The sequence below is a fragment of the Stegodyphus dumicola genome, chromosome 4, assembly GCF_044657685.1.
Source record: "Stegodyphus dumicola isolate Sdum_Otavi_A_Nest chromosome 4, ASM4465768v1".
Lineage (NCBI taxonomy): Eukaryota > Metazoa > Arthropoda > Arachnida > Araneae > Eresidae > Stegodyphus > Stegodyphus dumicola.
In genome coordinates this window covers 120,726,494-120,739,709 of record NC_140771.1, presented here as the reverse complement: position 1 = coordinate 120,739,709, position 13,216 = coordinate 120,726,494, and the positions used below count along the sequence as shown (strand labels likewise).

General features: G+C 33.8%; 1 long non-coding RNA gene across 3 annotated transcripts in view; it reads right to left on the bottom strand.

Annotated features, from left to right (window-relative positions):
• The window catches only part of LOC118198337 (uncharacterized), a 133,150-nt gene that overhangs the window by 19,885 nt on the left and 100,049 nt on the right, over positions 1 to 13,216 (bottom strand). For 2 of the 3 annotated variants that reach the window (XR_015040515.1, XR_015040514.1), the window contains exon 2: positions 11,517 to 11,581. This is a non-coding gene — a long non-coding RNA (uncharacterized LOC118198337). Of the gene's footprint in view, positions 1 to 11,516; positions 11,582 to 12,028; positions 12,991 to 13,216 lie in introns of those variants that run through there. The other variant, XR_004759748.2, reaches the window with a different exon arrangement.

Sequence of the window (13,216 nt, the reverse complement as noted above, 5' to 3'; positions counted from 1 at the left end):
CACGTTTGTCTAAAATTCTATCCAATATATTATCTCACATCCTCAGCCTAATGATAAAAATTACATTGAGGTGATTTATTACTTATCCTTTAATTTTTGCTTAAATATTTTACAGCAAAAGCATATACTGCTCATATGTTTATTCAGTGCTTCCCCGATCAGTATGGAGATTAATGTGTATGAAAAATACATTTTTGTGCAGTTGCTTATCTCTCTTAATCATTTATACAAGGCAATAATTTAATTCAGCATGATCTCAAAATATTTAATAAATGCTTATTAATGGTTAATTAATGGACAGTGCAATCATAAAAAAAATTATCTCTTTCACTGTCCAAATTAAAGTTATAATATTACAAACATTAAAAGACGTTTGAGCATTTTGTGTAGAAAACATTTCTTGGATTATTGCCTCACGATTTTTTATGATGTTATCGACATAGTGTGGGATAATATTTTTGCTTAATGAGTCTTTTTTTCACTTCACTTGTTGTGTGTTGATAATTTATTTGGCGTGATTATTGCTATGCATCAGTTTCTTTCAGCAATATTTTATTCTCATCTTAAACCGGTTCAAGCAATTACAGCAAAATCTAGATAATTTGGTGGCTGTCATATCATTCTATAATGAGATTTTTTTCCTTTAAAGTACGTAATTATCTTCGATTAAAATAAAGCGCTTTCAAAAACCTACTTAAATATTACACTAATGTAACAATATTGTGATTCTAATGCAAAAATGACAATGAAACCAATCTTTTGCTCAGATTGGTTATAGGAATAGGATGAGAAGTAAAATCAAATTTATTAAAAAATACCTCTTCTCAATTCCTAAATTTACATTTATAAAATTCCATGGTAATTAATCTATTTATCTAATTAGTCTACCTGTCACTCCTACTTTCGTAAGCTGTTTAAAGAATGCAAAACAGAATTCAAGTCCAAAGTTCTTGATTTCTTAACAAAGTTTTACCAATCATGCCGCATTTGCTTCGCGAATACGTAGGGGCTAACATAGTGCATATTTAAACACGTGTTAAATTTTATTTTATATTTTAATTTGATTCTGAACGCTTATTTTATATTTTTCTCAAACGGAGGAGCACATTTACAGTTCTTGTTAAAACACCGTATAACAACACAGCCTTACTTCTAACAGATAAATTGTAACTATCGTCTCAAACTCGCCAACATCATACCAGCTGTTCATTATTGCAAAGCACATGAAGGCTATTTTGCTAAATTAAAGGATGCCTTCGTGGAAGAATTTCTAAAGAAAACTGGTACATTTATATGTCAGGCATTTGACAAAAATCAAGATAACGGCCATGAAGCCAGCTCAATTGCCAAGTTTCCATATCTGGGCCAAATGGCCAGTATTAACCAACTAACGGAAATAAGAAAACGGCTAATCTAAATCAATCTTCAATCTAACAGAAAGTTTTAAAAATGTAGTGTAAACTTCTAAAACTGTATAAGCATACGATCTTTAATAGGAAGAGATTCGATGAAAAATGATTGATTATACCCTATTTCTTTCGCAATCCCCCCCAGTCTGAGAAAATCACAAATTTCATTCACAAAAACAAATAATATAATACTCTTCATGAGACTCTAAATTTATAATTTTTTAATATCTTATAGAGCATTGGTGCGCAAACTAGGGGTCGCCAGAAGATTTTTGGGGGTCGCCAAATTTTTATGAAATGCATTGTGCCTGCATGCTGCATACCAAACAGTACAGTGTACATATAAAGAGTGAAGCGCCGTCACTCACTGTTTAATTGCAATTTCATGCTGTCCGCTCTTTCTTTGACCGTAATGCGTAATGTATGTAAAGTGTGAAGACGCAAGTTTTTCACTGCGGTAGATAGCGCCCTCTTCGCGATAATTCGCCAGTTTTACTGTAAAGCGCCTATTTGACTAGACGTTAACCGCAGGGAAAGTGGAAAAATTCGCTTCCGTGAACAGCCAATCAGATGGCGAGGTACGCAGTGTATCTGATAGTCAGAGTGAAGACGTGAAGTGTTCGCATGGAGTTGTAGCATGTAGCTGTTGGCCTGCAGTTTTTTAGTTTATCCTCGAGTTTTATCGTGTGACGTTGTGTAATTATGATTTTTTATATTTTTATCGGGCTTTGCTACTCTTTGTTATCAGGTATGTACTATCATTAGAGAAAGATCTCTGTTAATTTTATTGAATTTTCCGAAAAAAAAATGATAAAATTTTATATATTATTTGTTATGTGTCATTTGCCCGATATGTGTCATTTGCAACGAAAAATTAACAAATGAGAGCATGAAACCAGCTAAATTAAAAAGGCACCTGGAAATTAAACCTAAAGAACTTCAAAATAAACATGCCGATTTTTTTCAAAGACAAGCTGAAAATCTAAAAATTCAAAGTGCACATTTAAAGAAATTTACAACAATACCTCAGAAAACATTACGAACTTCTTTAGAAGTTTCTTATCTAATAGGAAAAACAATGAAACCCCATACAATTGAAGAATCCCTTATCCTTCTTGCAGCAACTAATATGGCATCAATTATGCATGGCGATAAATATGGAAATGAACTAAAAACAATACCATTATCAAGAGATACCGTGTCTCGGCGGATTTCCGAAATGTTACGAAATAACGAGTCAGAAGTCAAAAAAAAGCATGCAAAATTCATCTGTATTTGATTTACAACTGGACGAGACTACCGATATTACTAAAATGTCATGTCACAACTAATTATTTACGTTAGGTTTATTTTTAATGAAGATATAGCAGAAACGTTTTTACGTTGCAAAAGTTTGGAAGGGAAAAACAACTGGAGAAAAAATATTCGAAGTAATAAATGAATATTTTGAAACAAAGTCCCTTACCTGGGCAAACTGTTTTGCGGTTTGTACTGATGGTGCTGCAGCATTAACAAGTTCGAATAAAGGGCTCAGAGGCTTAATTCAGATGGTGGCGCCTCGTATGGTATTTAATCACTGTATGATTCATCGGCAAGCTCTTGTTGCAAAAGATATGGATGAAGAGTTGCACAACATATAATAAGACGCTGTTAGTTCAATTAACTACATTAAATGCAACAGCCACAACAGCCGTCTCTTTTCAATACTTTGCAATGAGATGAGCTCAACGTATGAGAGATTACTGTTACACACCGAAGTCAGATGGCTTTCACGTGGGAAAATACTACGACGAATATTTGAGAAATGGAGTGTGTATGTTTTTAATCGAAAGGAAACATAGATTGGCAAGTTATCATATCAATGAAGTTTGGCTAGGGAAGCTGAACTATTTAGTTGATATTTTCGAAAAACTTAACGACTTAAATTTAAGCTTGCAAGGTGAGAATTCAACTATCATATCTTCAGCCAGTAAAATTCAAGCTTTTAAGAATAAGCTTAGTCTCTGGCAAACTGAACTGAATAAAAACAACACCGACATGTTCCCTTGCTTTAACGATTTTATCAAGGAAAATAATATAGATATATTTACATTTAAAAACATCGTTTCCAATCACATTGAAAAGTTAAGGGAAAATTTTTCGAGAAGATTCGAGGATTTTCCTGAAAACGATCTTGGTTGGATTCGTGATCCATTTTCCTTTGACATATGCAGTTCAACTCTTCAAATTAGTGAGAAAGAGCAATTGATAGATCTAATTAGTGATTATGCTCTTCGAAATCAATTTAAGACTCAGCTTTGCCAAAAATGTTGGCTATCCGTGGAAAAACAATATCCCATTTTATGCAAGAATGCCATCAGAGAGTTAATACAATTTGCATCAACGTATTTATGTGAAACTGGATTTAGCAAACTAGTTTCAATAAAAACTAAATACCGCTCGCGTTTAAACCCTGAAGATGATATGCGAATTGCAATTAGCAACATACATCCAAACATCGATGAGATAATTAGAAACTTGCAGCCACATACGTCTCATTAAAGGGCAATTTACTGATTTTTGTGTTATACAAAAAGTATTTTCTTAAAATTATAAATAAAATTAATATGAGTCAGATATAATGATGTTTTTATTCGAAACGAAAGAAATACGCGAAATATACATCGTATTTGTGAACATTTATCTGTAGCGATCGCCAAAAATTTCTCTCTACTAAAGGGGTCGCAGTCGAAAAAAGTTTGCGCACCATTGTTGTAGAGTATAATCAAGTATTTTTTGTCTGCATTAAAAGCTATTTTCCTATTTAACGTAATTCAGCATTAATAGAAAATGTGTAGTTTATTGCAAATTATGTGGTTTAGAAATATATTTACAGACAACGGGAAGTCAAAAAGGTTTGAAATTTTCCAGTTACAAGTGTAAATTTGTATAAATAGAAAAAAAGGGAAAAAGAAAACTTGAAAGAATACATTTCAAGCTGTTTACAGTTTTTAGTAAACTTACTTCGTATCCGGGCAAAATTTAAAAAAAAAAAATATTTTCCATTTCAGAGTTAATATTTGTTGCAAACTTCGCGTGGAAGCAATCCAGCGAAGTAAATTTAAGGTTATGCCTCTAAGTCTTTTCTGAAGTAAATAAGTCTATTCGTGGTCGTAATTTACACTGAAGTAGTCTTATAGCCTTTTACCTACCATTTCCTACCATTTTCATTTTAAACACTACATTTTAAATGCAAGATGTTTGTGTTCTGTACATTTTCAGTATAAGTTACTAATTTTTTTATCCCCGTCTGCGTAGTTACCAAAGTTTTCTCATCTGCATTTTTGTTTCAGCAAGCAATTTTTATATGAATTAAATTTGTTACTTAATAGAAATCACAATACGTTTTTAATCATCTGCATTTAAAGATATTCTATGTAATTTTTGGGTTTGGAGAGACTGTTTTTCAATAGTTATTTTCTGAATTTTATCAATAATATTTTTTTACCGTTTAGTGCATTTAACTGAAACTATGTAACTTTATATATATAATTTTATTCAATTAAATGCTTCGCATACATATAATTTTATTCAAATGAATTCATAAAAAGCAAACTGAATTAGCTTAATTTTTAAATTTGGAATTTCAGCACTTTAAAATACAAAGTTCATTTCAAACTGAAATTTTAAGATATTTCTGTGAGGAAAAGAATTCCTTTTAAATTTATTTTTAGATATATTGACAATTCATATTTACTATTATAAATTAATGCCAAACATCCAGTTTTTTACATTATTTGCATTGCTTATATGAATAAATGAACTTTAAGTAACAGTTCTTACTTGTTTCTGTGTTTACCTGCTCGTTAATGTTGAAATGAGTCTGACTATTTGCATTAATTCTTGCTTATTATATATTCCTCAAAGATTAGACTTTGCATATTATGTTATTAATGCAGAGCAATCCAGATTTGCTTACACCTAGTTATTGTTGTTCAATTTTCGTTTGCTTTTGTCAGTAATAGATGGCCAACCTATTAACCGAAGTCTTATAAGCAGTCAGTTTTTATTTTCCAACTTCTTCCTATTCCACTTAAAACAGAAATATGTCACGTTTTTCAGTATTGTTACTTTGGCATCGAGAAAACCAGCACGTTTAAGGTTAGTTCAAAGTCAGAATGGGAAAGCAGTGCCTTTAATTGCTTTCGTTGTTTGTTTAGATTTAGTTTCTGCAGCAATGTAAAACAATGTTAATGATTTATAAGTAAAATGCACTGGAAAAGCAATTAGTGATTTCGATTACAAAATATTCAAACTCTGTTGGAAAGTATTGTATTATCGATTACAAAATATTGTTTTCTCAAATCATTTATTACTTCTCAGTTTCGTTAACATATTTGACAGAAAATATACCGCTACTTTTAGGAGGTGTTCATATTTTAGACTGCAGAGTAATAAATCTTTAATTCTATCCTTCTATATTCTGCCTTGTAAAATTCTGTGAAGCTGTTTGACATAGAGCAGTGTTTCCCAAAGTGTAGTGCGGAGAGAGTTCGGTGGGGTTACAAGTTGCACCGGAGTTTGATGGGGATATGCACTGCACAGTCTTTAGCTGCGCCTAATTCTAGCTTCTCATAAGTCAAGTCAAGACAGTGTTCTGAGGCGTGAGATGGTCCGGTGTGACACAGCGGGAATATACCCCATTTCGTTACAGAGACAACTTACTACGTTAATAGTTAGTGGCTTCTCCAGCAATCTGTTAAAAGGAAATTATGAAATTAACGACGAATCAACTTCAATTCTGAAAGAATTTGTTAAGGAAAAATCAAGGAAAACTCACAAGTGCGACACTTTGCGTCATTTATTTTGAAAATCTAACAAACGAAAGCATGAAGCCCTCCAACTTAAAGGGCCATTTTGAGACAAACCATAATCAGCACAAAGATAATCCCATAGATTTTTTTAAAATAAACTTAAGGATTTAAATCAGTCACGGAAAGTAATGCGGAGATTCACAGGAGGTGACAATAAAAAAATACTAGAAACTTCGTACCGCGTGTCATTTTTAATTGCGAAATATATTGCAGCGGAAACCATTGGCGAAATTTTAATGAAGCCTGCAGCCAAGATAATGGCAAAAGCACTAACAGGAGATAGAGTGAACAAACTTTTGACATCGTTTCTCTCTCAAATAATACATTTATATGTCTAATATGATAATATACACATTGTCTAAGAATGTGAAACAGATGTCCTTATGTGATGTTTCTTAAAGTTGTTATTATGCATTGCAAGTCGATGAGTCCACTGGTATTGCGAATTTTGCAAATCTTATGGAGTTTGTTAGATACGACAAAAATCAAGAAATTCATGACGACATTTTATTTTCCAACCTTTATTAAGTCACAAAGCAAGAGAATATATCTTTAATGTTATGAACAAATTTATGCAAAAGAACAAAATTAATTGGAATGAGCACGAATAGAGCAAAACGTATGGTCGGAATTAATAGAGGACTTGTTGCAAAAATACAAAATGTTGCCCCAAATGTCATATCCACACATTGTTACATACACAGAGAGGCTTTGGCAACAGGGTAAGATGCCTCCTTATCTACATAAAGTTCTAGATGAAAGAGTGAATATCGTTAACTATAACTATATTAAACGCCGTCCTTTGAATGCACGACGTTTTTCGCAAATATGTGAAGAAATGGGAAGTAGTCATATCTAGCTTCTTTTCATACCGATGTTCGTTGGTTATCTCGAGAAAAAATTCTAAATCGATTGTTTGAATTTAGACATGAACTTCAATGTTTTCTTATGGCTAGATTTGTGTTGAGAAATTCTTTACACGACTAAAAAAAATGGCTTTTAAACTAGCATACTTAGCAGATATATTCTTTGTTTTGAATTGCCTCAACTTATCGTTACAAGGCAAAGAAATTTCATTTTTTCATGTTTAAGATAAAGTGAACGCTGCCATCATAAAACTAAATTTATGGCAAAAGAAAGTTGATAATGGAGAAGTAGACTCGTTTCCCTTTCTTCATGAGTTTATAACAAGTTCGGCTACCAAAATTGATGCTGATACTCTGAAATGCGTAACACAGCATTTGGAGAGTTTGTAAGTGGGCTTGAAAAACTCTTTCCCTAATTTAAATAAAAGTATTGAATGGATAAGATATCCTTTTAGCATTAACACAACATCCATGCCTAAAGATTTGACGCATGCGGAAGAAGAGCAATTGTTAGAATTGGCTTCAGATGGATTTCCTTGAAAAATAAACATACGGAGTGTACTTTAACATTATTCTGGTGTCACTGCGATACATACGCATGAGCCCAAAGATTATAGTTTACAAGCTCTTTTTTTTTTTTTTTTTTTTTTTTTTTTTTTTTTTTTTTTTATCATTTTGTCTCACGAACGCATTCCATTTGACATCGCTCATGCTTAAAATCTCCTGCATGAAGTCAGACTTGAACGTGATTTTTTATTGAACATTTATGTTTTAAAGGTATACACTGACTGATTCCGCTCTCTTTTGTGCATTTCAGAACATGGTCAAGTAGACTGAGCATACATTGGTATTGCAACTTAAAGAACACGGCTTTCATATGAATATATTAATCGCTTCTGATGATGGTCTAACTTAGAAGCAGCTCTTACACAAACAACGACTCAAATCGCCCAAAATAGAAGAAGAAAAGAAATTACAACCGCCATGTATTTTCGCTGCTGTTACTTCAGCTCAAAATGACGGTCACAGACAGCTGATAGACTTCCTCGCAGAAACCAGCCAAACCTCTTGTGACAGAAATGCAAGGCAACTGAGCTACCTCTCTTGCATATTCTTTGCTCCTCTGGAAGAAGTTTCGATAGAAATCGATGAAGACATAAAAGAACCAGACTCCCTTCATCTTCAGAAAAAAAGAAAGGTTACCTCCGAAAACTGACACAGCCATGATGTGTCAGTTTAGCCAACACAATATATACAAATTCCTTGGAACCCTTACCAAAGATGAAATCAGGCTAAAATTTGTTTCAGGCACTATGCGCGAGAGGATTTTATTCTTTTTTCATAAAGAGATATGCAATTTAACTATTACGGAAGAAAGCGATCCCTTGTCAAAGTGGTCACTCGATGACTTCTTTTGAAACTACAATTAAAGAAACCCAGGATAAGCTGCGATACAAGGGTTCTCCTGTCATTAAAGTAATCCAGTTTTGGAGAACGAAAGGTGATGTTGTCGAGATGCTTCCTATCTTCTTTGCCGAGATATAATGTACTAATACCAGAACACAGATTTATCGATAATCAAATGTCTTCAGACAGACTTACCGATATCAGAGACAAATGTCTTCATATAATTAATATCAGGAAGTACAAACCAGCGAAAACCACTAATGATGCATTTCTGCTGGCATGGTCACATCGGATGCAACAATGAACCGCACTTTTTTACGTGTGGACAAGGATACTTATATAGGATGCCAAATGAAGGAAAACAAATATGTGGTAGCTGTTTTAATCTGATCACATGGCTCCTCTCAAAGTTGTCCAGTTCACTCCTAGGCTTCGGCGAAATTCATCCACAAAAATATTTTTTTTCTACAGCAAAATCCAAAGATGAGTGCGTTCCTAACCACAGGAATAAATCTTTTAAACTGGATTCTGTTGTGTATGCACCGAATGAAACAAGCAAAAATTCTGCTTGCAGAGTCTTGACTTAATAATCTCATTAATAATACTAATATTGCGTACATTTGCTTCACAGAATATATCTAGTAATGAATGGTAGAAGACGGAATCTTCTTTAGCGAAGCTAAAACTTGCGCTTTCCCTAAAAGAAATTATGAGGAAAGAAGAATTAACCTTTTTTTAAAAAAAAATATGTCAGTCCTGAACGGATTCATTGCATCAGGTATGTCTGGTGACCAGCCTTTCCGCGTTCTCTGACGTTAGATGATTTCCCTTTCGGCAAGACTTCGCTCACTTTAGACACCTCAGTAGCATTTCAGAGGCAAGATGCTTCTTATTTCTTCACTATTTTAGTTTTTTTCTCAGCCGATAAACTCAGTTCTTAAACTCTTCAAATTTCAAACTGTTGGCAACCGCCGTTGATTCCCCTAGCGCATGCGCATGATAAGGAAGTTCTCTGCTGCGTAATGCATTTCTATGTAGTTAGTCAACGTCAATGGTGAGTATCACATGTAAGCGAGAAGCGCTAAGCGCTGTGTAATATCATGTTTCTACTCTGTTGTTCAACGTCTTCATAGCTTAAATAAATGTTTGTCCACGTATATGGAAGACGTAATTTTATTCTTCACAAACCCTATACGGGATTACTTCAAGAATCTGGCAAAATTTAACTCCTTATTACCAGAATGACAATGGAGTATTGGCGGTAGTTGCAATTCATTTATTTGTGTTTTGAAGTGGTTTAAACTAAATAATAAAAGAATAAGTGTCGTAACTAAATATTAAGAAAACAAGAACAACGTTCCTGGATTGAAAAAAGAAGTGGCACAAGACTGTAATGCACAAAATTGTTATAACAGCCTGCGAGAAATATGTAGTGATTTCAGTGCTATCGTGCAATAGTATAATGGATGAAAATTATCCATGAAATAAAGCCATATGATACGAAACTGTGTTGTTCTACATTGTGCATGGCGTCCTTAATTACCACGAAATACCGTATATTATCCAAGCTAAAAAGTTGGCACACTTAAGTACTAACAGGAATCTTTTCGAACCGGTTCCATAGGGAAACTGCTGATTTAATGGAATAGATCTTCGTGATGGACAAGTTCATTCTTATGACTACTCGTAAAACGGCAATCCAAGGATATTCTGGTTCGTCTAGTCCACAAAATCATCGCGCTGCATGACATAAAGTTGATGGACATAAAGTTGATTGGTATACAACATTCATGGAACTTCCAGAACAGTCTGTTCACCCTGCTTACCGCTGCGATTTTCTACAGCTTCCAGCTTTCAAGATAAAATAACAACACTTGTTGTTGACGAATCCCGTCTTTTTCTGTGAAAATGCAGAGTGATATAATGGCAGCGCTAGTGTTGATTTCGCGCGACGGCAGCGATGGGATGTACTGGTACAGCAGCCATACTAGCTTTTTAATTTTTTAATAATTATAATAGTATAATTTTTTCGATAATTAAAACAGTAACCAATTTTAATCTAATATTTTTTATGTGCGCATATTTAATACAAGTAGCCAACAGCTTGTGCTAATAGCTATATATATTTTAATATTTCTATTGAGAAATTGAAAAATAATCAGTGTAAAATGTAGTGGTAGTACTAAAGTTTTTCAATGTTTATTTAGATGGTACGCGTTGGTCAAAAGGTTGAGAACCGCTGCTCTAGGGTAATTGCTGTAGAATATCAATAGATATGGTAGTTTACGCTACCTTTTAATAGTTTGACAGAACATGGTAGACATGGTAGGCAATTATATTCAGAACGTTTAAGTACCTATGATAATAAAGAATTTTCAGAGCAATCAATGTGTCGCGATCATTTTTATGTGGAACACTTGTTGGAAGACAATATTAAAATAAATTACTAGAATTGAAGAAAGTTTTAACGATACAATTTAAGACATAAGTCAATTAAAATGCTGGATATTTCAAGAATTTTGATCCGAAAATATAAGATATACGTAAATCTGGATTTCTGGATACCTTAAGATTTAATTTAGAAGCCAGCATAAAGAAAGTGGGACTTTCGAAATCACGGCTAGTACAGTAATAAAATAATTTGATCTTTTCGAAGAATAGTATCGCATAATTCACCTCAACAAATGGTCATACTCACAAAACTTGAAGCAGCAGTTACGTAGAAAATTTAGATATAATTCGTGAGATAATAAGCAAGGAAAGCCTCGAGATTATAGTAACGCAAGCACGCTTTCGATTATTTAATATTTTATTATGGCAAAGCTATATGCCTAAGGAATGGGATGCCTTTGTGCCAGACGTAGTAACAACAGCTGGGCCGTATTCACGATACACATGGGAAAACTAATAAATTCTCATGCCACCTGTCCATTCGCTGGTATTTTAATCTGGGTTAAACTACAAGTGTTTAGGACTCTTACCGTTTAGGCGTTAATAGCAGCATGGCCGGTATCTGTTGGGATGCAACACGTACTCTGGAAATGGTCTGAAATTAAAGGTGAATGAAAAAAAAATATTAAATCAAACCGTTAGCACCAGAGAATTTTAAAAGAATAATTTACACACAGATATTTAAAACAGTGTCTCCCATTCACTACCCTCTTAATTCTGATTCGTTTCTTAATATACATTTGAAGATTATATCTTCTATTTGAAATTTTGAACAAAGAACTCGATTTATACGAGGACAAAAATATGATAGCTATCTCAACTTTTTTGGCTAAATTATGCCCTCATAATAAATATATATTTTTAAAAAGTATTTCCTGTTAAATTTTTATAACAGAATTTTGAAGTGTTTTTCTTAGGTACTTTGGCTATATGTGCACATAGCTAAAGCTCCTAAGCAGAACTCTCCGAAATTCTGATACTAAAATAGATAAAAGTATTTATTAAACCAAGAGCTACATTTTTAGAAAAAAATGTGACTTACATTCTGATTTCCCACGGGGAAGACTGCATGCTATCAGTCCTTTCTAAAGCTTAGCACAGAATTGGGTACAATTTACCAGGAAACTTGCCCATTCAGTTCTCTACTAAGCCATACTTTCCGTCAAAAATATTTGATAGGCCTTTCTTAAACTCTTCGGAGTAAATGAGCTGACAAAAATTATACCACTAATTTGAGTTAATTAAAAACACGCGAAGACCATCTGCTTAATGGGAGGGATGTCCTCTCTGTGAACTCTCTGATAGTCAGATTAGTTTAGCTGAATGTAGCAAAAGCTACGCTGATTATACGCCTATGAGAATGGATGCCTTTGTAGAGGACTTTCTGGCAGAAACTGGCTCATACTTATGTTACGCATGCAGAAAAATAGAATACCAAAGATGCAACCAGCCCTTTATCCTCGGATGATCGAACCCAAATCATGTTAAATTAAAAGTATTTATCATTCGACTACTGATGAGGCCGACACTTTAACGGACACTGGCTCTTATTCACGTTACACATCAAACAAACTACGAAAGCGAACTGTGTCCTTTGATTCGTACTCAGCAGTCTTTAACTGCTTGGCATTTGTAGAGAATATTACTGTTAATGCAGTGAACGCAACCATTAAATACATAGTTTTCCTCATCATTCATTGATGAATGAAATAACATTTATATATATATTTTTTTATTTATATTTTTGTTATATATGGTTTCACATTACAGTACAGAAATTGCATTAGCAATTTATCTTAATTTTTTAATTGTTTGTATTAAACCAATGAGGTATACTTTCACATTAGGTCCCTTTGGCGTCAATCACTCCACTTGGCGCCAGCTAGACCATACTTTCAACATTTGTTCTGGCGCGCCCAAGACAAAAGCAATTTCTTCCAGTCGCCGCACGACTTTTGATGTATCGACGAAAAATGTATTTTCGAGAAAGCCGACGCTTCATCACGTGAGCAACCGGCTCGTGAGCTGGCGCATACTAGTGATGCATTTGTCACGTCAGCAGTCTGTCTGAGTTAGAATAAGGTCGCGCCCTGAATCTAGAAGGCTGCCCACGAAAGAATTGAGGGAAAGGGGATGAAAGGATGGTGATATTCTGTAACATGCACCAAACGTTTTCATTTATTCAGTAAATTCTTCTCTTTAATCAACTTAATGCAATAACAGTATAGCA